Genomic DNA, 27,133 nt, shown 5'->3' with positions numbered 1-27,133 from the left:
ATGTTTCAGTTCGCTAAGTTTGAAAAGTCCAAAGAGCGCAGACTAGCCACGGAGCTTGGATACGGTTTCCCGATTGGAGATCCATGGATCACAGACGGTATCTCTCCATGGACTTTCGCCTCTGAAAGCGTCCTTCCTTCTCAATGCCGGGGCATCCATCCAATGCATTCTTTTCGATCTTGTACCCGCTTGCTTCTAAATCTTACGTTTCGCTTCGCCACACTCAACCATAGACTACACAAGCTTTGGTGTGGTACACGGAACACCAACCAAATCTCGACAAAGAAAATTCACGTACAAGCAACTCCATCTCTTTCGGACCCTGACGTGAATGGCCGCTTTCTATGTTAGAGTAGATGCACGTCGAGCCAAGTGTTGGCCGAGTGTTAACAATGAAACTCTATGTATAAACAGTCTTTATTTTAATAATATTTGAAATTATTGTTTTGGCACTTCTTTATATGTTTACCCATGCATGTTGCATAGATAAAGTCCTTGAATATACAAATAGTAGAAAGAATATGAGATTCTCATATGATGAGTATCATGAAACTCTTATTTGGAATACTGTATATTCTAAACTGTTCCTAGTCGATTCAGCCGTCGCTAAGAAGGATATAAGCCGCTCGAGTTCGAGACTAGTATCTGCGATGTGAGTACCATGTTTTATTGGTAGGGGACATTGTGATGCCCAAGCATGCAGATAGGTGCTCCTGGTAGAGAACACTGAACAACCCTCCATAAGGGACTTTCCAAGTGGTTCTCACTTATCGAGTGAAAACGTCCTAGTTTATGGCTGTACACCATTAGTCCTTATGACCCGGCACAACCTTGAGACTCTATATGCTAGCGTTGCACTTTGACTTGTTTACCGACTCTCATGGGGTCATCAGGTGGCAAGGTTGTGATATGAATCTGGCCGGGCATGGCGTTCAAATGATTGGAAGGATCGTTGTATGAGTGTTAGACAAAGTGGGAAACAGAAGCCTCCGCGCCCGAGCGGTCAAATTCTACCGCCCGAGCGCCAAAGTCACTGTCCAGAACGTGAACTCCAGAAGCATCGGCGCCCGAGCGGTAACATTTTACCGCCCGAGCGCGACCTGTCCAGAAGAGCTCGCGCTCGAGCGGTAGAAACCCGCGCCCGATCGCCGCCCAATCGCGAGAAAATCTTTAGTTCCTATTTTAGAGTCTTAATTGTTTAGGTAACTAGATTGTCATATCTTGTTGATTTTGTATCAATATATAGACGAATTTTGTTGTTTGAAAGGACACCAAAAATTGAATTATTGAGTTTATAAAACTTTTCTTTGAGAATTCTCTCAAAAACAAGCTTAAGTTTCGTTATAACTTTTGCGTCGTATCAAATCAAACTTATCAAAAGATTTATCTTTTGTAGCGTTTGTCAATCGAATATCACGAGGGTTGCAAAGGACGAGTTCTTTGGAGGTTCTCTTGAACGCGATTGTTCCTATCGTTGATTAATTTTTGCTAGGCCGCGTGATCTAGAGGCGATTATCACACCTATCAATTACTTGTTTCAAAGATCGGGACAAAATCAAAGATCTCGTGGGCGGGATCGCATCATTGGGTATCAGAGCTTTTGGTTTTTGATTCAAGTAAGCGTATCCGTTCAATTCCTCGTAGAATTTTCAATACCGATTTTCGTTTAGTGATTTCTACGTATTTGTTGAATCTACAAAAAAAAAAAAAAAAAAAAAAAAAAACGCGAAATACTGTTCATCCGCCGATATTACTGTTCCTAACGAATTTACTGTTCACGGCACTATTCATTCGACGGAGTACTGTTCACGCTACTATTCATCTGAAAGAAGTAATATTCATTGCCGGAAATTACTGTTCACCGTATCGGATCTACTATTCACGATACTGTTCCTCATCGGAATTACTGTTCACATTACTGTTCACGTCCTGTTCACCCGAAAAAAAAAATTTAAAAAAAAAGGTTTGAATGGGGTTTTTGTTGAATTTTAGCGCTTATATTTCAGCGTTAAGTTTGTCCTTGTCATTTAGTCGCATTTTAGTCAATTTCCAAAGTTGGTTATTCTTGAGTGGTCTAAGTGAGTTGAATTTCAAGCGTCACAGGATTGATCTCATAAGTTTGATACGTGGAAGCCACGAGACTTAAGCGCCCCCTTGAGAATTCTCACTTAGAGTGAAAATATTTGAGTGGAGGGAATTTTCATTGGAGTGATTTGTGAGGTTTTGTGGTGAGGGAAAAAAAAAAACGAGTGCGAGTGAATTTTCATTGGAATTGGAGTGATTTGTGAGGTTTTGTGGTGAGTAAAAAAAAAATGAGTGCGAGTGAATTTTCATTGGAGTGATTTGTGAGGTTTTGTGGTGAGATAAAAAGACGAGTGCGAGTGAATTTTCATTGGAGTGACTATTGAGAATTTGTGGAGAGGAAACTTTATTCTTTTATTGTTTTATACTAACCTTTTCTTGCAGGTACAATGGTTGACGATTGTCAATTTCAAACAATGTTAAGGGGGTTGGATAAAAAGTGGGAGAAGGAGTTTAAGCCCCTTCGTGAGAAATATAGGCGGTGCGGAATGGATGATCCACGTGAAGTTGATTGGGCTAGGAGATTCAAGGAGAGTGGAGCACCACGCCTGGTATCGGGTAATGATAGGAGGTGCAAATCGAGTGGTAGGCAGGGAAGTGACTCGTGGAAGGAGTTTTTGACATCCGCACGAAGGTCGAGTGAAGAGAAGAAGATCAAGACTAGACCGAAGTTGGTTTTGAAGCATGGGTATCAAGGTACATCTAAAATTTCAAATGTTAGTACTTATGATATTCAATGTATTTGGTGTCTAGAGTTTGGACATGATATTAGCCAATGTCCAAATGAGGAGGTGAATGTACTGGATTCCAGAGTTGATTGTGAATCTAAGGTTGCTGTCGAGTGTGGAGTTGAAGTGAGCATTGATGTTGAACCTAAAGTGGTGGTTGAGAGAATTGAGGAGGTTGGTATTCCACTTATTTCTGACTTGATCATATAATGTTGTGCTGTGGAGGGTGAATCCTTAGATGGTGAATTTGCTTCTAATGTGTGTGCTAAGGAGGAGGAGAAAGAAGAAAGTAGTAATAATTTGTTGCACGCATGTTATGATTCATCATGTACCTTTCTTGATCAACCTATTTCAATTGTAATTACTGATGATCAATTGCAATTTAATTATGAGAGTGAAAAGGAATTTAAAATGGCCGAAAGAATGAGTGATCAAAAGAGTGAGGTGGCCATAGAAAGAAAAGAAAAAGAACATGCAAAAGAGGCCAAAAGAAGAGAAAAAGAAAATAAATTAAAGGCCCAAAAGAGTGAAGATGAGCGTTATTTAATTTTGTATAAATCTTTCCAAGTACCTTTGTACAAAGATGAGCTTTATATATCTAGTGATGATATAGCCGGTTCAATCCCGAGCAGTATTAATTCTTCTTTGCAGGACTTTGGCGCCCTCATGATGAGGAGAAGAGCAAGTGTCGATGATTTTGGAAAGCCATGGGATGATCCATATGACTTCGAGAGCAATCAAAGTGAGGTAAGGTTTGTTGCCAACACAACAACCATGAGGTATGACTTCCGTCCTAATCTTAATTCTTTCTTGTATCGTTTCTCAAAACTTAGAGAATATCTTGCAAATGTAGTGGTTAAGGGGTCGGATGTAACTTTACCCTTATTCCTTGATTGTTATGAATTTGAGACCATGGATGAATTGCATATACCTACTATGAATTTTGATGTCTCACTATTTACTAAGTTGGTGGACTTTTCTTGTTACAATGGTTTGTATACCTTAGACTTAGATTTTTGTGATGAGATGAGATATTACATGGATAGTACATTTAGTGTGTTCTATTTGCATGATTTATGTGGGTTTGATGATGATTTTGAGAGGTGCGAGGGTGAGCATGATTATTTCTTTGTTCATGATGAATACCTGTTTAAAGAGAATAAATTTTTCATCCTACACCCATTGCATGAGTTGTTGTTTGATATTGAGTGGAATTATGAAACATGCATTGCACATGAGAATTTTTATGATCATAATGAATACAATTTTATGGAAGATAAATTGTTTACTCTATATGTATTGCATGATTTACGTGCTAGCGGAGCATACTGTTGCTACTTTATCATCGATATAATTCATGACTATATGTGTTGGTTGCATATGAAGAGGAATGTTAAATGGTATAGTGAAGAGTGCATTTCCTATAGGGAGAGAGCACCTGAGCTTGATTTCTATGAGTTGCTTGAAGTATTTCTTATTCCTGGTATGCTATGGTCGTACACGTGTATGGATATTAATTTTGTGTTAACTAGGTCTAAGAAGGGGAGGAATTTAATTTTTATTATCCTTAATGAGATTTTATTATTCTCATTTTGTATCATTTGCTATCTATCGTATGGAGTAATATATGAATACACAGGAAGGGCAACCGTGAAGTTGGGAATTCAAGTGCGGTTGGGGCGAGCAAACGATAACGCCAACAAACTTGAGCTTAAAGGTAAGCATGTTGATAATATCATCCTTGTTATTTCTAACTTGCTTCGTTTTTGTGTAGGTGGACAAGATTTGAGGACAAATCTTTTTGAAGAAGGGGAGTATGATATGAATCTGGCCGGGCATGGAGTTCAAATGATTGGAAGGATCGTTGTACGAGTGTTAGACGAAGTGGGAAACAGAAGCCTCCGCGCCCGAGCGGTCAAATTCTACCGCCCGAGCGCCAAAGTCACTGTCCAGAACGTGAACTCCAGAAGCATCGGCGCCCGAGCGGTAACATTTTACCGCCCGAGCGCGACCTGTCCAGAAGAGCTCGCGCTCGAGCGGTAGAAACCCGCGCCCGAGCGCCGCCCAATCGCGAGAAAATCTTTAGTTCCTATTTTAGAGTCTTAATTGTTTAGGTAATTAGATTGTCATATCTTGTTGATTTTGTATCAATATATAGACGAATTTTATTGTTTGAAAGGACACCAAAAATTGAATTATTGAGTTTATAAAACTTTTCTTTGAGAATTCTCTCAAAAACAAGCTTAAGTTTCGTTATAACTTTTGTGTCGTATCAAATCAAACTTATCAAAAGATTTATCTTTTGTGGCGTTTGTCAATCGAATATCACGAGGGTTGCCAAGGACGAGTTCTTTGGAGGTTCTCTTGAACGCGATTGTTCCTATCGTTGATTAATTGTTGCTAGGCCGCGTGATCTAGAGGCGATTATCACACCTATCAATTACTTGTTTCAAAGATCGGGACAAAATCAAAGATCTCGTGGGCGGGATCGCATCAGGTTCGGTGTTCTGTCAAAACATATAGGAGTCGATGCATTGTGGTCGGGGATTCACCGCTTACCTTCGGGTATCGATATCCTATGTGATCTCATGTGTATGTAGTTTGAATTCTCTGATCAGAGTATGGTGGTAATTGTGAAAGGGGTTTCATAGATTACACCATCGATGCAACTACGACATGACACATAGTATCGATTCATTGACAACTCTCGATATACCAATGGTTGTCGAATCGGTCGGGATATATGAGATGAAGGGACCGTACTGTACGCTGACCATAATAGAATGGTTCTTGCAGACACTATCATTTGATACCTAGGGAATCATGTAAGCGATGCTGCAAGGCGTTTAACATGATTGGTTGGGTACTATCAGACTTGAGTTCTGACGTTCTTGTTATCAAGGAGTTGATAATTAAGAATGGAGCAATTGGCGTATGCTCGTATGAGGACATGTTTAGTCCGAATCACATGGAGATGTGAATCCACGGCTAGTTGTATCAATGAGCCATTGAGGGCCACACAAGTACTAGCTTTCTAGATCCCATTGAGAAGTAAAATAGTTCAATGTGTTGAACGGCTTATAAAGGAGTTTATAAGCGTAAGGAAAAATAGAAGTATGACTTCTATAAGGAGAATATAACTTTTAATTTATGGAAGTGTTCTAAAATTAAAAGTTGGTCAAATAAATAATGTATTTGAAAATTGTGATTTTCATAAACATTAATATGGACTAAATTAAATTAATTCAAGTGTTGAATTAATTAAACACTAGTGGACCTAGTAGAGTCCAAATAATTATATTAATTCATGTGTTGAATTAATTAAATAACATTGCGTCTTGTAAAGCCCAATTGGAAATAATTATTAAACTAGTGGGCTTGAGTAAAATCAAGTAAAAGTTAAATGGACTCAAATGTGTTTGTGACAATTTAAATAAAAGTCCATGGGCTTTATAAATGTTATAAGCCCAAGTAGAAAGCATGCAAGGGAGGTGAAGAGTTGGGGCAACTTTTTATTAAGAATTTCATGGCATGCTTATGCAACTTTTTGCTTTTTTCTTTCTGCACTACCAAGGAAACTCATCCTCCCCTTCACTTTAACATGTAATGGCCGAAATTTTGATACACTTTCTCCTTCATTTTTCTCTCAATTTTATTCTTCAATTGTTGAGAAAAGAAAATACTCCACTTTGAAAAATCTTTTAATTTTTCTAGTGCAAAATTAGAGGGGAACTAGCTTGTTGGTGGTGGGCTTAATTTTGAGCAAGGAGTGCTGATTGGAAGCTTGAAGATTGTCTTGCCATTGAAGATCTAAGATGTTTACACCTTAGTTGGAGCCATCATCAATATCAAGAAATTGATAGGTATATTTTTCAAAACACCCTATGATGTCATTTCGTGTTTTTCGTATTTGCTACACATTATAGACTTAGGGTGCACGGTTTTCTTGTTCTTGTTGAAACAAAAATTTGAAACTTCCGTTGCGCAACCGGGCGCCTTAATCGATCCTCTTTCAAGTGGTATCAGAGCGAAGGATAATATTTTGTGTAGCATATACATAATATTATATTGAGGTCGATTTCTAACCGCATGAGATGAAATTTTTGCAACAAAATCAAGGCATTTTGGGGGCAAATTTCGGGCAGCATGTTTCTGCCCGTTTCGGGCAGCCCGAGCTGCCCGAAGGGGTGCCCATTTCGGGCAGCTCGGGCAGCCCCTCGGGCTGCCCATTTCGGGCAGCAAGGGCAGCCCGAGGGGCTGCCCGAACGTCCCTTTCAAAAAAAAAATTTTTTTTGTTGGCCGGAATCCGGCGACCGCGATGACGACTAGGGTTTCCAAAAGTGTTTTGGATTATCAAAGTGTCATGGGCCTTGATGTTGTTGGGCCATTAGATGGCTAACATATTTATGAATTTTAAATGGGCCAAAATGTTTTTGGTGAAAAATATGTTTTTGGGTCCTTAAGTTTAAAATTACAAAAGTTGCAAATATTTTCTCATGAAATAAATAATTGAAGTTGGACTATAATTATTTATAGTAAATTGTGATTTACAAGAAATTCGGTTATAAACAAATTAATTAGAAAGTAGACAAAGGTGTTTGTATACTTTATTAATTTATTTATAATCGTGGCGGTAAGTGATTGGATCAAAATATATAATATTGGATCAATTGATTATTGTGATAATTAATAGTGTATGATATGTGATATTATGCATGAAGGATGATCAAAACCCCAAGCCCAATTTGCTAGGTGTATGCTAGGATATTTTGTGTTGAATGATTGTAATAATTATCAAATTTAAAGTGGGCTTGGTTTATGTCTCGTTCCCACCCCATGAGATGTATCCCTATTTGCCATGGATATTTATTTGTAAATATTAGTATAGTGGAAGATCAAGATTGGAAGATGGTGGCCTTGATGATTATGAAGATCGAAGACATGTAAATATTGGAAGCATATGTAATAGTTTCATTTGCATCCCATGCATTTCCCAAGGATTGGACCTAGGCCCATGTTTAACTCACACGGGCCATTAGTTTTGGGACGATTGATCATCCTTGTTTTGTTTACTGTTTATAATATATGCTTGATATGTTATAAATAATGAGTATGTGCGTTATTATTATGATAATAACAAAGTTGCATGAATCCGGCAAACATACGTTCAAACATGGCGAGCTTTTAAAATAAAATTAATGATGAGACCTTTCAAAATTAAAAACCCTCATTTTGAATAAGATTCAAAATTAATATCAAGCCCGAAAAAGGGAATTATAAAGTTGTTTATAATTTCCATGTCTTCCATCGACAATGGGTGCATGATGAACGCTACCCGTGCTCGGGGCTCCGCTCATATTATTTGGGGGGCCCTGGGTGCCGGAAAGTTGTGACATCCATTGACATGGTGATGTGAACTACGTGGAACTCCCATGATTTCGGCTCATATTATTGAGGGAACTCATGGCGACCGTCCATTAAGGTTCAACATCGAAGGATAAGGCTTGACACGTAAAGATGAACGACGTCATATTATTGGATCCTAATCAAACGTGAGACAAAATTTTACGTAGAGGGTTGCATGGAGATACAATTGGAAACTACCTTTTAGGAATTGTGATTGGCTGATATTATTCGAGATTATAATTCGCTAATTGGACCTTGCATACCTACTGAGGAAAGGAGTTTCCCGTTTTCACTATAGGGTAGTGAAAATTTCAAAACAGTGGGAGCGAAAATTTATGAAGTAAAAGTCCATACTTCATATCTTACTAAATATTTTAAAATAGTCAATAACATTTATCTGTTTTACTCTTCAGTACAAATTGTGACAATGTCTTCGATTCGCAATCCGCTATCTGCAATACTAGAAAAACACATATTAACTGGACCTAATTACCTCACTTGGCTAAGAAACCTGAAAATCGACTTGAATTCGGAAAGGATAGCGTATACACTTACTGAGTCGTCCCCTGTTGAGTCTCCGACTGACTGCACTCCTGAGGAATTGCAGAATTACAAGGAATGGTGTGGCCATGACTTGAAAGCCAAAGTGTCATATGCAGGCTTCTATGAATGATGAGAAGTCGGTTCTTTATGTGGGTTCTTCATCTGGTACGGAGATTGGTCCACATTGGAAGGGAAAGAAGCGTTCTTTCCAACATCCCAAGAAGCACGTGCCCTTGAAGAGGCAAGCTCCGAATCCCGTCGGGGCGGCTAGACCAGTTAAAGCTGACAAGACTGTTGACATCTATCATCACTGCAAGAAGCCTGGGCGTTGGAGGCGTAACTGCAGGGAATATCTTGCCCAGAAAGGTTCTGGAAATGGTATGTTCTATATCAAAGTAAACATTTCAATTAACTCTACTTCTTAGGTATTAGATACAGGCTGTGGCTCACATTTCTGTAATGAGTTGCAGGTGATGGGAAGAAGTAGGAGACTAAGGGAAGGTGAGACCTTCTTGAGGATGGGCAATGGAGCAAGAGTTGCTGCCAAGGCCGTAGGAGATGTTTGTTTACTTTTGAACAATGACTTTAAGTTAATTTTAAGAGATGTTTTGTTTGTACCAGATTTGGTGAAAAACATTGTTTCCATTTCTATGCTTGATAAAGATGGATTTTCTTGTTTATTTAGCAAAGGTGTTTGCAAACTTTACAAGAATGAATGTTTAATTGGTACTGGAGAACTTGAAAATGATCTTTACACTTTAAAATTGAAAGATATTCCACTAAACAATGTCCAAGCAATAACAACAACAAGCAAGAGAAAACAGGATACTCTAAATTCGGCACAATTATGACATGCTCGATTAGGACATATTTCCCTAAGAAGGATGAACAAGTTAGTGGGAGTGGGAGTGGGCATGTTTGATATGTCTGATATTAATGCTCTCACGACTTGTGAATCCTGTCTGAAAGGAAAGATGACAAAAATTCCCTTTAAGGGCCATGTGGAGCGAGCCAAAGGGTTATTGGATTTGATCTATACCGATGTTTGCGGCAGCTTAGCATCACCACTAAGAATGGACATGCCTACTTCATCACCTTTACCGATGACTTTTCGAGGTATGGGTATGTGTATTTGATGAAATACAAGTCTGAAGCCTTTGAAAGGTTCAAAGAATTTAGAAGTGAAGTAGAGAAACAATTGGGACGAAGCATCAAGACACTTCGATCGGATCGAGGTGGTGAGTACTTGAGTGCCGAGTTCCAAGAGTATCTTAGGGAGAAAGAGATTCTCTCGCAGTGGAATCCGTCCGTGATACGATCCCGCCCACGAGATCTTTGATTTGTCCCGATCTTTGAAACAAGTAATTGATAGGTGTGATAATCGCCTCTAGATCACGCGGCCTAGCAACAATTAATCAACGATAGGAACAATCGCGTTCAAGAGAACCTCCAAAGAACTCGTCCTTGGCAACCCTCGTGATATTCGATTGACAAACGCCACAAAAGATAAATCTTTTGATAAGTTTGATTTGATACGACGCAAAAGTTATAACGAAACTTAAGCTTGTTTTTGAGAGAATTCTCAAAGAAAAGTTTTATAAACTCAATATTAATCTGAATTAATGTTTTACAATCCCAAAATTCGTCCATATATTGATTACAAATAAAAAAGATACTCAAAATCAAGTTACAAGGATAATTAAAACTCTAAAATAGGAACTAAAGATTTTCTCGCGATCGGGCGGCGCTCTTCTGGACAGGTCGCGCTCGGGCGGTAAAATGTTACCGCTCGGGCGCCGATGCTTCTGGAGTTCACGTTCTGGACAGTGAGTGTGGCGCTCGGGCGGTAATGTCTGGCCGCTCGGGCGCCGAAGCTGCTGGCCTCCTCTTCATTTATCACTTGAATAATGTTCCTTTAGCTCCCAAGTTTCAAACTCGTGCTTAAAATCGTCATCTAGCACATACAACTCCTTGACATGCTCAAACCCCAATATTTTAGAGTCCAAGGTAGAGAAAAGTAAGTAAGTTCGTGATAGTGCGTCGGCCACTATATTTTCCTTACCTTGTTTGTACTTTTTTATGTAGGGGAATGTCTCTATGAATGCCACCCACTTGGCATGCCGCTTGTTCAGCCAGCTTTTGTTGCCCCTTAAGGTGCTTTAGAGACTCATGATCCGTATGAGTCACAAACTCCTTAGGCCTCAAGTAGTGCTGCCACGTCTCTAGAGTCCTCACAAGTGCATAGAACTCCTTATCATACGTGGGATAGTTTAGGGCGGCTCCATTGAGTTTCTCGCTAAAGTACGCCAGGGGCCGTCCCCCTTGCATCAAAACTCCGCCGATACCTACGCCTGAAGCATCACATTCAATTTCAAACGTATTAGCAAAGTCAGGCAAAACAAGTAAAGGAGCATTAATTAATTTTGCTTAATAGTATTAAAAGACTTCTCTTGCTCCTCCTTGCCCCAATGGAATGGAACGTTCTTCTTGATCACCACTGTCATGGGTGCTGCCAATGTGCTAAAATCCTTTACAACCCTCCTATAGAAGCTTGCAAGTCCATGAAAACTTCGGACTTGACCAACATTAGTAGGCGATGGCCAATCTCGAATAGCACTTACCTTTTCCTCATCCACTTATATCCCCTGTGAGCTTACCACAAAACCAAGGAAGAAAAGTTTGCTTGTACAAAAATCACATTTCTTTAGGTTAGCATATAGATTTTCAGCCCTTAGTGTGATTAGTACAAGTTTCAAGTGATCAACATGCTCATCCAAGTCTTTGCTATATACTAGGATATCATCAAAGTAAACAACAACAAATTTCCCTATGTATGCACGCAAGACATGGTTCATTAACCTCATAAAGGTGCTAGGAGCGTTAGTTAAGCCAAATGGCATCACCATCCACTCATACAACCCGTACTTGGTTTTAAAAGCAGTTTTCCACTCATCACCTTCCCTCATCCTAATTTGGTGATAACCACTTTTCAAATCAATTTTGCTAAAGATACAAGCACCATGCAATTCATCTAACATATCATCTAGTCTAGGTATGGGATGCCTATACTTAATGGTGATGTTATTGATTGCCCTACAATCCACACACATACGCCATGAACCATCTTTCTTAGGAACTAACAAAACAGGCACAGCACAAGGGGACATGGACTCACGCACAAAACCCATATCTAACAACTCACTTACCTGTCGTTGAAGCTCCTTAGCCTCCTCCGGATTGCTCCTATAAGCCGGACGATTTGGTAATGCACTCCCGGGCACCAAATCAATTTGGTGCTCAATCCCCCTCAATGGTGGTAGCCCTTGAGGTAGCTCCTCCGGAAATATATCATCAAATTCCTGCAAAAGTGAAACAACAATGCTCGGAAGGGACCCGGCTATATCACTTGTGTTAAAGAGGATCTCTTTATAAAGAATCAACACAAGTGGTTCACGTGTGTGCATCAATTGCTTCAACTCACTTTTTTGGGCCATGTATGTTTTCTTTTTGGCCTCTTTCCTCTCATTTTCTTTTCCCTCATTTTCTTTCCTCTCCTTTTTCTTTTGTATGGCTATCTCACTTTTTTTGTCACTCTTTTTTTCAGCCATTTCATTTTTATCTTCAAAGGCCATCTCACTTTTTAATTCACTCTTTTTTTCGGCCTCGTCTCTCCTCTTTTTTTTCAATTGGTCCTCCAACACTTGCTTTGGGGACAAAGGAAGTAAAACAATGGACTCTTTTTTCAACACAAATGAGTACTTGTTCTTGAACCCATCATGTGTCACTCGCCTATCATATTGCCAAGGTCTACCCAACAAGATATGACAAGCATGCATAGGTACCACATCACACAAGACCTCATCCACATACTTCTCAATAGAAAAAGGCACTAGCACTTGCTTGTTAACTTTCACTTCCGCACAATCATTCAACCATTGAAGCCTATATGGTTGAGGGTGCTTTAGTGTAGGCAAACCCAATTTCTCTACCATCTCACAACTAGCCACATTAGTACAACTCCCCCCCACCTATGATTAAATTGCAAACCTTTTGATTTACTAAACATCTAGTATGGAATAAGTTTTCCCTTTGGTTAGTCTCCTCCTCCTTGACTTGGGCACTCATGATACGCCTAGTCACTAGTGCTTCTCCAACAACCGCCTCATAACCCTCGTCAGGATCCTCTAATGCAGGCATCTCATCATCATCACCACCCTCACTATGAGATTCATACTCACCATAGTCATTCAAGATCATCACCCTCTTATTAGGACATTCACTAGAAATATGACCCAACCCTTGACACCTAAAACATTTAGTATCTCTAGATCGATTAGAAGGAGTTTCAGATTTACCTTGCACTCCTTGCTTAGGTGCTTCCTGTTTGGTCTCAAATTTGGGCTTGCTCACCACCTTATTCTCCTCACGCTTCACCACATTTGATCGCCATGAAGATGATGAACCTCCGGTTTGATTGGTGCGGCCAACTCCACGCCTTTTGAGTTGTTGCTCCACTTTTATGGCCATTTGCACCATTTCGTCTAGATCCAAGTAGTGTCTGAGCTCTACTTGGTCTTGAATTTCCCTGTTCAAACCACACAAAAATCGAGCCATAGTAGCCTCACAATCCTCCTCAATGTTTGCTCTAATCATGACTACTTCCAACTCTTTAAAGTAGTCCTCTACACTCTTCACCCCTTGCCTCAAAGTTTGTAGCCTCTTAAACATCTCCCTATAGTAGTGGTTGGGCACAAACCTTTTTCTCATCACTCTCTTCATCTCATCCCAAGTTTCTATGGGCCTCTCATTGTACCTCCTCCTAGTGGTCACTAATTGATCCCACCAAATGAGAGCATAGTCTAAAAATTCAACCACCGCCAACCTCACCTTCTTTTGTTCGGAATAGTGGTGACACTCAAACACAAACTCTACCCTCTTTTCCCACTCTAAATATGCCTCCGGATCAGATTTCCCATGGAACGAAGGGATTTTCATCTTAATACTACCCATATTACCATCTTCCCTATTCCCATCATATCTACCCCGAACGGCTTCTCTTCTACCTCTACCAATTCCTTTACCTCTTCCATTCCTACCCCAATTATCATTTTGGCTCTCCTCTTCTCCTCCAAAATCAAACTCTTCCTCTTCTTCTTCTCTACCCATATTTTTAGGATTTGATTTTTTTCCACCCGTACTAACCTCAAGCCTATCCAACCGCTCATGTAATGGCTCCATCTCAACCTTCAACATCCTACTAAAATGCCCAAATAACGCCTCCATTTGTACTTTAGATAACCCCGGGTTCGAACTATCTCCTACCTCCCTCTCCATTTAATTTCAGTTTGTACCTGCAAGAAAACGTTAGTAGAAAACAATATGTTCCTCACCCAAATGCTCACGGTCACTCCAAAGAAATTGATTCGCACTCGTCTTTTTTCCTCACCTCAAAACCTCACAAATCACTCCAATGAAAATTCGCTCCACTCAAATATTTTCACTCTAAGTGAGAATTCTCAAGGGGCGCTTAAGTCTCGTGGCTTTCACGTATCAAACTTAAGAGATCAATCTGTGACTCTTGAAATTCGACTCACTTAGATCACACAAGAAGAAGCAACTTTGGAAATTGACTAAAATGCGACTAAATGACAAGGACAAACTTAACACTGAAATATAAGCGCTAAAATTCAACAAACACCCTATTCAAATTATTTTTCTTTTTATTTGTTAGGGTGAACAGTAACTCCGGCGAATGAACAGTAACTCCGAATATGAACAGTACCGGGAAATTTTTTTTTTATTTTTATTTTAGATTCAACAGATACGTAGAAATCACTACACGAAAATCGGTATTGAAAATTCTACGAGGAATTGAACGGATACGCTTACTTGAATCAAAAACCAAAAGCTCTGATACCACTTGATACGATCCCGCCCACGAGATCTTTGATTTGTCCCGATCTTTGAAACAAGTAATTGATAGGTGTGATAATCGCCTCTAGATCACGCGGCCTAGCAACAATTAATCAACGATAGGAACAATCGCGTTCAAGAGAACCTCCAAAGAACTCGTCCTTGGCAACCCTCGTGATATTCGATTGACAAACGCCACAAAAGATAAATCTTTTGATAAGTTTGATTTGATACGACGCAAAAGTTATAACGAAACTTAAGCTTGTTTTTGAGAGAATTCTCAAAGAAAAGTTTTATAAACTCAATATTAATCTGAATTAATGTTTTACAATCCCAAAATTCGTCCATATATTGATTACAAATAAAAAAGATACTCAAAATCAAGTTACCAAGATAATTAAAACTCTAAAATAGGAACTAAAGATTTTCTCGCGATCGGGCAACGCTCGGGCGCGGGTTTCTAACGCTCGAGCGCGAGCCCTTCTGGACAGGTCGCGCTCGGGCGGTAAAATGTTACCGCTCGGGCGCCGATGCTTCTGGAGTTCACGTTCTGGACAGTGAGTGTGGCGCTCGGGCGGTAATGTCTGGCCGCTCGGGCGCCGAAGCTGCTGGCCTCCTCTTCATTTATCACTTGAATAATATTCCTTTGGCTCCCAAACTTATTCCCATGCATCATGAACCCTTCAGCACTTTGCACCTTGCTTGTAAGTCCTTCTTCCTTGCTCATAAGCCCATGTAACGCCTCTTTAAACTTCTTCAGTCGTCCCCTCGTGATTGGTCCCGCTGGTAACTCTAAGGGATCCCATGCTTTCCTTGGGACGTGCACATCCGTGTTCGCATCAGTCCGCTACACCACAGTTGAATGGTGTTTCGGAGCGTCGTAACCGGACTTTGATGGACATGGTTCGGTCTATGATGGGGTTCACGGAGTTGCCGCCATCCTTTTGGGGATATGCGCTTGAGACAACGACACTGTTGTTGAACAATGTCCATTCAAAGGCAGTTGATAAGACACCATATGAGATATGGATGGGTAAACCTCCCAAATATTCTTATCTTAGAATATGGGGATGCCCTGCTTATGTGAAGCAGGTAGTGGGAGATAAATTGGATAGTCGATCAATTTTATGTTACTTTGTGGGATATCCAAGGAATTCTGTTGGATATTATTTCTATCATCCACAAGAAACAAAGGTGTTTGTTTCTAGGAATGCAACTTTTTTGGAAAATGAATTTCTATTGGATAGAAAAGGAGAGATGATAGAACTCGAAGAGGTTCGAGAGACACCCACAATTGAAGAACCCACACCCGAAGAACCTAGAGAAGAGATACAAGCTCCTAGAAGATCCGAGAGAGTCTCGAGACCACCTATGAGGTATGGTCTGCTTCTTGAAGAGGGCTATGATGAGCTTATCCATGGATGTGATCCAAGGACCTTCAAGGAAGCGTTATCTGATGCCGATTCATCCAAGTGGCTTGAAGCAATGGAATCTGATATGAATTCCATGCATTCAAACCAAGTGTGGAATCTAGTGGATCCACCTGAGGGAACTGTTCCCATAGGGTGTAAATGGATTTACAAGAGAAAACTTGGGGCGGATGGGAAGGTATTGACCTTCAAAGCGCGATTGGTGGCAAAAGGATATACTCAAAGACAAGGAGTTGACTTTGAGGAAACCTTTTCTCCAGTTGCAATGTTCAAGTCGATAAGGATATTGCTAGCCATAGCTGCATGGTATGACTGACTATGAGATATGGCAGATGGATGTCAAGACAGCCTTTCTTAATGGAGATATTAAGGAAGAGATTTACATGACTCAACCTGAAGGGTTTACATCTATCGGAAGTGAGCATATGATATGCAAACTTCAAAGATCTATTTATGGTCTAAAGCAAGCATCTAGGAGTTGGAACTTCAGATTCGATTGTACAATCAAAGAGTTTGGTTTTACTAAGAATCCTGAGGAACCCTGTGTGTATAAGAAGGTCAGTGGGAGTGCTGTGACATTCCTGGTGCTTTATGTTGATGACATTCTACTCATTGGGAATGATGTAGGAATGTTGCGATCAACTAAAATATGGTTAGCAAGTAAGTTCTCGATGCAGGACTTGGGTGATGCATCTTTTGTATTAGGAATACAGATCTATAGAGATAGATCAAGAAGATTGCTTGGTCTCACCCAGTCCACATACATTGATACCATCGTGAAGCGGTTCTCGATGGATGAGTCCAAGAGAGGACATTTACCAATGTGTCATGGCGTGTCCCTATCCAAGTCTATGTCTCCCAAAACTGATGCAGAGATAGCGGCGATGACAATCATTCCTTATGCATCTGCGATTGGAAGTCCCCGGCAGAGGAAAGGGCTGTAGGTGATGGCGCGTTCTGCTTCTTATCTAGTATAGAGAGGGGCGCTGAAATCCTTTCTATTGGTTTGTGCGCGGCAGCTGGTATAGATGAGGAAAGGCGAGCAGCTTTTTTGGGACCTATCCTAAACTCTTAATAGACGAAAAATCGAAATAGGAAAGCAGTCGAGATGACCGATGAGTTTTAGCCTTAAGAAAAAAGGCTCTCATGTGAAGCTAACATCGCTGGCTACATTCAAGTATAGCCAAATCAAGATGAGACGGGACGGACGGTAAGAGGCCGCAACGGGACAAACACTTGGGATGGGAATGGCTCGGCCCAAATGCATCATTTGATGAAAGCACTCCAGTCCAGTCGCCTCCTCGAAGTGGTTTGTCAACCACGCTTTCCCTCCCTCAAAACAATGCTCTGAACACGAAAGTTTGCAGTTCCGCCCCTTTATCCTATGCTGAGGCACAGGCAGCGTCTCGAAAAGCACGGACGAGGCACATGCAGGGAAACTTGCACGTGTGCAACTGGCCGGGGACCCCGGTATACTGTACTAATAAGTGTAGGTCCCCGTAATTCGAGTGAGATTGTCATGGCGCAAAAGCAGATATGGTCCGGTATTCCCTTGTTCCCTGTATTGGTTAAGTTCTGTATTTCTCGTCTAGCAGAAACTAATCGAGCTCCGTTTGATCTCCCAGAAGCGGAAGCTGAATCATTTGCAGGCTATAATGTAGAATATGCGCGGGATGCGATCCTTAATAGTTCACTGTTGGCGGAAGCCAATGTCCTTGGGTCTCGGGGACTCATTCTGACTGAAACAAGGGGCGGTTCTTTACCAACTTCAAAATATTCGATTTTAGGAAAGCCAAAAATGGCCCGTACGCGAGCCTTATTGAAAAGGCCCCTTACTATAGATAGGGTGTTAGCGCTTTAGTTTGATTGCAGGGGCGCGTTAGCGCTTGACTATAAAATAGAAAGGGCTTTTCTTGCTTGTTTAGTAAAGTCTCACCTTCTTCTATTTATAGAAGTAGGTGCTTGCTATGGCACTCTTCATTCTTCATTCGAAACTAATGAGTGTCCGGTAGGGGCTTTCTGCCTTGTTATCAAAAAGGGAGTTGGGTAACGCAAACTCCCTCATTGGAGGAGCACGAGCTTAGTCAAGTAGAACCGGGTTGCGCTGCTTGATGCTATGATCGAAAATAAATCAGTGGGGCCATGCCGGTACGACTGAATATGCGTTAGAAAGGTAAATCCCTCCCCCTACGACACCAAAAAAAGCAGGCCGAGCTTCGAAAGCCTGCCCGCTTCCATAGAACAATATCGTGGCAACGTAGACCTAAGTGGTCATTTTGAATCCTTGGGAACCATCACAAGTACTGTGGGGACCCGGACGCTAATCATATTCTTAATCGTCATTGGGACTAATTAATCAATTATAATAAACAGGGTCTAAATTTTTTTTTTAAATATAATATCAAATGCGGAACGTAATGGAATCACTCTACTATACATATCAGTATAAAAGTAAAATACAAGTCTTGTACTATATACAATCATTTACAAACTAAGGTTCAACTACTAAATATCAAGTGTTCAACCCTATCTCAGATCAAATCCATAGTCTCCACTCTAATCACGATTTCTCTCTTCATCTCCTCGACCCTGAACCTGTCCCACCTGTTGTCATGCACACATACAAACACGACAACAGCCGGATAACTCCGGTGAGAATAAATCCCAGTATAAATCAACGAAGCATGCAATCATATAATTAATATAAAGCATGAAACAGATATCAGATATATATCAAAATCTGAAACATAATTAATATCCAACTATCAATCATACTCGTGACTCCACGACTCAGACTAGACTCAATCTTAGTCTAGGGATCCCGGTTTCCAGACGTTGGTATTCCCATATCGACCAACAGTAATAGAAGAAACTCCGATTCTATCCACGTCGATATAACCAAACATCCAGTGTCTTGACCTATCCGTCACAGACTGTGGCACTATCGCCAATACACTATCTTGTGACATCGTGCAATGTGCCCGTGACGATCCCGCCACTATCAGGTACTTCTGTCACAAGATCACTCATCTAATATTCGTCTAACACATGCTCTCTATACATCAATAGAACAAGCATATCAAATCAAATCACTGCAAATAATAACAAATAGTATGTGATTTATGGAGACACAAGTAGATCCTACTTGTGTCGATCTCCCAATACCACATTGACTTATACCTTTCGTTTGTAGTCTCGGTCTGAAGAAACGGAAGTTCTGAACTCAAGATTGTCTCTATAAATCTGAAAGGACATATCGAGAATAATAATATCAACCTTCCATTCTCAATTCAATACTGAATCTGATTAATCTGAATTTAATTCAAATCAAGGGCATAACGGCACAATCTCGATATTCCCGTCAATACAATATCAACAACTATCAATTACAATCCATAACCCATATCTGATACAACTCATAATCAGTCTATAACTCAAATCTGTCCGAGTTCCAATCAATATAATCAGAAATTCCTAACAATTCCATAATCAATCTGTTCTTCGATCTGACTTCGATTCTACGATGTCTAACATGTCAAAAACATCATATATGAATCATATTCAATTCTGACAATAGCATAATTTCAAAACATATCAAAACGTAACAAAACTTACGTCCAGTTGGAGCCTGCGTCGATAGGAACACAGTACTGAAGTCGGATTGCAATTCTGACGGCCGGATCTTTCACAAAAAGGCGTATATGCGCCACATTCTCTGGACTCGGTATATGGCAATGCACCTCCTCGCGCATATGCGCGCCCTCAAGCCGCGCATGTGCGCGCAAAGTTCTGTCCGTGCAAAAAGCTTCTCGCACAGCTCGCGCATATGCGCGCTACCTCGTCGCGCATATGCGCGAGACCTTCGGGTCTCACACCCTACTCTACTTATGTCATTCCAATTCATTCCTCGAAGTTGTCCGTCTATCATCAGATCAATTTATAAATTAATCAATCTCAGATTACCGTGATAAAATCTCAGGCATTACAAGTACGGCCAGCCTATATTTGAACGAAAATGTCGTGTCGTCCAGCGGAGCCTATTAGAAGATGACTCGCGCAGACAGCTGACTCCTTTTCAATAGAAAAGAATAGCCAAACCAACCCAGCTGGCTGGTAAATTTCAGAGATCTTATCGGCCGGCAAACCGGAGACAGACGACCACGGTCCCGACCTTACCAGCACCGGAGGTGTACTAATCAATGAACCCCCGGAACCTACTTTCTTTTTAGACAAAATCAACCAAGCCTAAGCAGTCACGACAATATCCAAAAGCCACCTTTGGATTCTTAAGTAGGGGGCGAGGAGGAGCACGTAGGAATGCCAACCACTACATAAGCCACTAGTGGCTCAAAAAAAAGCAATTGCGCGCTAGTCTAGCTAGCTAACGTTTTTCAGCTGGCTGTTATGTTAGTTGTAGCGTAGCGCGCCTTCCCTCCTTCTCTCACTTCGGAAAGATTTAGCAGTATTTTTGATGACATGGTCGAGAGAGTACGATACATCGGTGTAAAAGATTGAGTTGGATCTGTGAGGTTGGTTATAGTAAGGCCTGGTCGGAAGGTGTTCTTGCCTCTATCATTAGCTCGGGTAGTCGTCGTTTCTGGTGTTTTAGTCACCTTTCAATGGGTCTCTTAATTATGTGCGAGGAATTGCCTTATTGAGTAATGGGACGAGAGGGCCTATCAGACTATTGCATTGTCTGATTCCATTTTTCCAACCAACTTGAAATGCAAACAAGGAAAGGGCTGAAATCTCAATATCTGATACAATAAAAAACCTTACCTTAGCAGTGAGAAAGATAGCATAGCTGTAGACACGGGCAAGGCCCGAGATGAATTAAAGTTATATATTATAATAAGGAAAGAAAGAGCTTTGATTGATTGCTTGCAACAGCTTATCGATGCTTGTTAGCGATGAATATGAATTTGAAAAATTATTTGCTACCTCGAACACCTCACAGGAAAGAGGAGAGGCCTTCAAAAGACTCGATCCAAGCATATATATGACAAATCCTGAGCATAGTATCTTCCCGAATATGGGATAAGCAGCTTTCCTATGTTTGGCATGCACAACAAAGAGAATAATCGCCAGAAATCATAACATACCGAGAGGGCAGCACATAGAGAGAGAGAATCCTTCAAGTAGCAAAGTAAGTATCAGTACCGGCTTGACCCGAAGTACCTATAGCAGCTCCATCCCAGTGGATAACAAACCAGTATTAATAAGGAAATGACCATATTGAAAATGAGTGATTTTCTATTGACGAGAGATCTATGACAAAAAGTTTAGCATCTTCAGGTCGACGGGGCATCGCCTTACTAACGAGCCGAAAAATTCTAATTCACTCAATTAAGTCAGCTCGTATTTTCATCACAAACAGCGCTTGGTATAAAACTGTCGGCGTTGTTATGCCTGAATCAGCTTCTATATTCCCCATAAAGTTTTGCCAAAGGCCGAGTTTCCTATGAACTTAGGAAGATCTAAAAAGATTATAAGCCCAGGCTAGGAAAATGTGCACCATAGAGTCACATTTACAGTTATGAATTTCAAACCATTCTTCAAGGAGATTCAACAATACGCCAGGGCCTTGGAGAACGCCAAAAATGAATGCAATTGAACACCGATTCACCTTCATTCTCACATAGCGAGCACCTCGACACTAGAGGTAAATCTTTCTCACTTGCAAGGATGCATCTAAAAGAACTCGGTTGATTAGCGCAAACCACAGAAAAAAGAGTTCTTTTTGGGGATATTTCCCATCCCATACTCCAAATTTGACTTCCTCCCTGTGCAACACAAGAAAGCATTCCAGGCTATTCCGCCTGAACCAGATCTAGAATCTGTGAAGGATGTCATGAGAGATAGGCTTCTTGTGCATCGCCTGGGTCAAAGGCATGCAACTGTTTCAGAAGACGAAATAAACAGAATTGTTGATCCAAAGGGACAAATTATTGATAGAATGTCACAATTGGATGTCAATCCGTTCTGGAATCAACACAAAAACACAATAATCCGGGATTTTTTAGAAAATCTCTCTCGTTCCTTTTCTCGATTCTTTTCCTTTCCCTTCTCATTTCTGAAGGACTAACTGTGGGGACCCGGACGCTAATTCATTTCCTTAATCGTTATTAATATCAAATACACAATTAAGTAATGTGGGACATAAAATTTTTTTTTTAAATGCAATGGGGTAACGTAATGTACATATAAATCTAAAAGTACATGTCATGTACTAAATACATTTACTAGGTTCAACGACATATCAGTGCTGAATCCTACTCTACTTCTGAGCCCGGATCTCCACGCTAACTAGTCCTGACTCGTTCTCTTCTTGATCCCGATCCTGTCCTACCTGTTGTCATGCACACATACAAACAAGACAACAGCCGAAGAACTCCGGTGAGAATTACATTCCCAGTATAAACCATGTATACATGCAATCGTACAGACAATATAAAAGCATATAACAGGCATTCATAACATGTATCAAAATCCGAAACATGCATCAATATCACTAATAAATCATATTCTAAAGATGTACCTTAATCAGGAACATAATTCAATATCAAGCAACGAATCACTCTCCATGATTCTAAGACTCAGACTCGACTCAGTCCTAATCTAGGGATCCCGATCTGAATAAGAACATACACCCACCTACACTCCCGATCGGGTGGTGGTACGTTCTTATTCACAGACTTTGGCCCTTTCCATACCGAACATCAGTGATAGAAGAAACTCCAATTCAATCCACTTCGATATGACCAAACGTCCGATGTCCTGACCTATCCGTCAAAGACTATGGCACTTCCGCCATATTCCTATCCTGTGACAATGTGCAATGTGCCAGTGACGATTCTATCACTATCAGGCACTTATGTCACAAGATGACTCATCTACTACTCGTCTAAAATCAATAGAGCAAGCATATCAATTCATAAATTGCAACTATCAATGCAATAAAATAAAGTATGTGATTTAGGGAAACTCAAGTCAAATCTAGATTGAGTTGTGCAATCCCGAATCAACATTAATTTATACATTTCTCTTCTCGATCTGACGAAGACGAAGTCTCGAATTCAATTCTGTCCATACCCAATCTGGCAATGACAATCGAATAGGTACAATATCAATATACAACTCAATTCAATACCTGTTCTGATCAATACTTAAATAAAAACACAATCTGACAATATCAACAATAAAATGATACAATCTCAATCAATCGTGAATCTGAGCAATATCAATCTACTGATGGTTCGACGGCATAACAATACAATCTCGATAACCCCGCCAATATCAACATCAAAGATATAATACCAGAACTCCTAATCAATATCGATACAACTCATAATCAATAACAATACAATCCAGATATCGAATTTTTATCGAATCAATTCCGAAAATCATAACAATTACATGAACAATCTGTTCTTCGATCTGACTTCAAATATACGATGTCTACTATATCAGAAACACCATATATGAATCATATCCGCTTCTGGCAATACCATAATTTCCGATCATATCAAAACGTAGTAAAACTTACGTCCGTATGAAGCCTGCGTCGATAGAAATACTGTACTGAAGTCGGATTGAAAATCAGACAGGCGGATCTTGCACAAATCAGAAATATACAAAATAAAAGGCGTAAGGATTTTCTTCAATTCTTCCTCGACCTTTCCTCGGAATTCTCCAGGATACAATCCAGCTGTTACATATATATATATATATCACGTTGCATGGTTAATGATACGTGGCTCATTTTCTTAAATTCCATTCGGCGCTCGAGCGGTAAGATAGTACCGCTCTGGCGCGGAATGTTCTGCCCATATATTTCCTTCTCGCACATTGGCGCTCGGGAAATTATAAATTACCGCTCGGGCGCCGCATCTTCTGCCCAAAACATATACTTGTCAAACCATGGCGCTCGGGCGGTCAAAAACTACCGCTCGGGCGCCGATAGTTCTGTTCAAAACTTGTGTAAGTCATATGTTTGGCCAAATCCGGTCTTGGACTGATCCGTCTATAATCACATCAATTCAAAATCAAGAATCTCAGCTTAACAGAATCAAAATCTCGGGCATTACACTAACTTTGTTTATATATATATCATTGCATGATAAATGGCAAGTGGCTTCATTTTTGCTCAACACGTCTCGCGCATATGCGCGACCTTCCTCGGCGCATATGCTTGAGACATTATGTCTCGGCGCGTGCCTTCCCGTCAGCTCGCGCATATGCGCGCCCTTCATCCGCGCATGTGCGCGATATTCTCTGGAATTCACATTTGGTACCGAATACCCCGCGCATATGCGCGCCAACTCTTGGCGCATATGCGCCACATTCTCTGGACTCGGTATATGGCAATGCACCTCCTCGCGCATATTCGCGCCCTCAAGCCGCGCATGTGCGCGCAAAGTTCTGTCCGCGCACAAAGCTTCTCGAACGCAGATAGCATGCATATGCGCGAGACCTTCGGGTCTCACACCCTACTCAACTTATGTCATTCCAATTCCTTCCTCGAAGTGGTATGTCTATCATCCGATCAAGTTATAAATTAATCAATCTCATATTACAGTGATAAAATCTCAGGCATTACTTATTTGGTTTTGTATTGCTACCGCACATGACTTCGAAAGTCATGATGATATTACTGAGGAAAGTCTTTATCATAATATTTTTGCTTCTCTGTGGACTTTCGGAAATTTCTTTCATGTAGCTTGGCAAGGAAATTTTGTATCATGGGTACAGGACCCTTTACATGTAAGACCTATTGCTCATGCAATTTTGGATCCTCATTTTTGCCGTGGTGCTCCCGGCCCCGTCAATATCGCTTATTCAGGTGTTTATCAGTGGTGGGATACAATCGGATTACGCACTAATGAAGATCTTTATACTGGAGCTCTTTTTCTATTATTTATTTTTGCCATATCTTTAATAGGGGGTTGGCTACACTTACAACCCAAATGGAAACCGAGCGTTTCGTGGTTCAAAAATGTCGAATCTCGGCTGAATCATCATTTGTCATGACTCTTCGGCGTAAGTTCCTTGGCTTGGACAGGACATTTAAAACATGTCGCTATTCCTGGATCCAGAGGGGAGTACGTTCGATGGAATAATTTCTTAGATGTATTATCGCATCCCCAAGGGTTAGGCCCCTTTTTTACAGGTCAGTGGAATCTTTATGCTCAAAACCCTGATTCGAGTAGTCATTGATTTGGGACCTCCCAAGGAGCAGGAACTGCCATTCTAACTCTTCTTGGGTGATTCCATCCACAAACACAAAGTTTATGGCTGACTGATATGGCTCATCATTATTTAGCTATTGCATTTATTTTTATTATTGCTGGCCATATGTATAGAACTAATTTCGGGATTGCACACATTATCAAGGATCTTTTAGATGCACATATTCCTCCTGGGGGACGATTGGGCCGTGGGCATAAGGGTCTTTATAACACAATCAATAATTCGATTCATTTTCAATTAGGCCTTGCTCTAGCTTCTTTAGGGGTTATTACTTCCTTAATAGCTCAACACATGTACTCTTTACCTGCTTAAGCATTCATAGCACAATGCTTTACTACTCAAGCTGCATTATATACTCATCACCAATATATCGCAGGATTCATCATGACAAGAGATTTTGCTCATGGAGCTATATTTTTCATTAGAGATTACAATCCGGAGCAAAATGAAGATAATGTATTGGCAAGAATGTTAGGCCATAAGGAAGCTATCATATCTCATTTAAGCTGGGCCAGCCTCTTTCTGGAAATCCATACCTTGGGACTTTATGTTCTTAATGATTTCATGCTTGCTTTTGGTACTCCGAAAAAGCAAATTTTGATCGAACCCATATTTGCTCAATGGATTCCATCGGCTCACGGTAAAACTTCATATGGGTTTGATCTACTTTTTTTATCTTCAACGAGCGGCCCGACATTCAATGCGGGCCGAAGCATCTGGTTGCCCGGTGGGTTAAATGCTGAAAAGACTAATTCATTATTCTTAACAATAGGTCCTGGAGACTTTTTGGTTCATCATGCTATTGCTCTGAGTTTACATACAACTACATTGATCTTAGTAAAAGGTGCTTTAGAAGCACGCGGTTCCAAGTTAATGCAAGATAAAAAGGATTTCGGTTCTAGTTTTCCGTGCGATGGCCCGGGACGAGGGGGTACTTGTGATATTTCGGCATGGAACGCCTTTTATTTGGCCGTTTTTTGGATGTTAAATACTATTTGTATTGGATGGGTTACTTTTTATTGGCATTGGAAGCACATCACATTATGGCAGGGTAACGTTTCACAGTTTAATGCATCTTCTACTTATTTGATGGGCTGGTTAAGAGATCATTTATGGTTAAACTCTTCACGATGGATATAACCCTTTTGGTATGAATAGTTTATCGGTCTGGGCATGGATGTTCTTATTTGGACATCTTGTTTGGGCTACTGGATTTATGTTCTTAATTTCCTGGCGTGGATATTGGCAGTAATTGATTGAAACTTTAGCATGGGCTCATGAACGCACACCTTTAGCCAATTTTAATCGATGGAGAGAGGGCTCGCCTTTTTTTTATATATATATTTCTACATCTAGGATTCGACTTGTATTGTAAGGCCCAAGATTTTGATTACCGTAATCTGAAATGATTTGGTGATAATTGATGTAATTATAGACGGAAAGGAGTAGACCAGGAAAGACGGAAGAAAACACGAAATACGTGCGAGGACAGAACACCTCGTGCATATGCGCGACAAGGAGCCGCGCATATGCGCGACAGTGGCAGGAGACCTCGCGCATGTGGGCGCATATGCGCGAGTTGTGCGGAGATGTTAGTATCATGACCCGAAAGCCTCGCGCATATGCGCGGATGAAGGGCGCGCATATGCGCGAGCTGCCGAGAAGGTTACCTGCCGAGACAGGTGGTCTCGCGCATATGCGCGGGGCTTGGGCGCGCATATGCGCGAGTCATGCAAAAGGAAAATTCGACACTTGGTTCATTGATGCGCGAGTCAGATGCGC

The 27,133-nt window shown here is 40.7% G+C and overlaps 1 pseudogene; it reads left to right on the top strand.

The window, feature by feature from the left end:
* On the top strand, nt 1-26,726 carry LOC140957964 (photosystem I P700 chlorophyll a apoprotein A2-like; annotated as a pseudogene).
* The last annotated feature ends 407 nt before the right edge of the window (nt 26,727-27,133 follow it).

This window comes from Primulina huaijiensis, chromosome 14 (genome assembly GCF_012295235.1).
Source record: "Primulina huaijiensis isolate GDHJ02 chromosome 14, ASM1229523v2, whole genome shotgun sequence".
In the NCBI taxonomy this organism is placed as follows: domain Eukaryota; kingdom Viridiplantae; phylum Streptophyta; class Magnoliopsida; order Lamiales; family Gesneriaceae; genus Primulina; species Primulina huaijiensis.
Note: the sequence above shows the minus strand (reverse complement) of the source record. Positions and strands in the feature narration are given on the sequence as shown.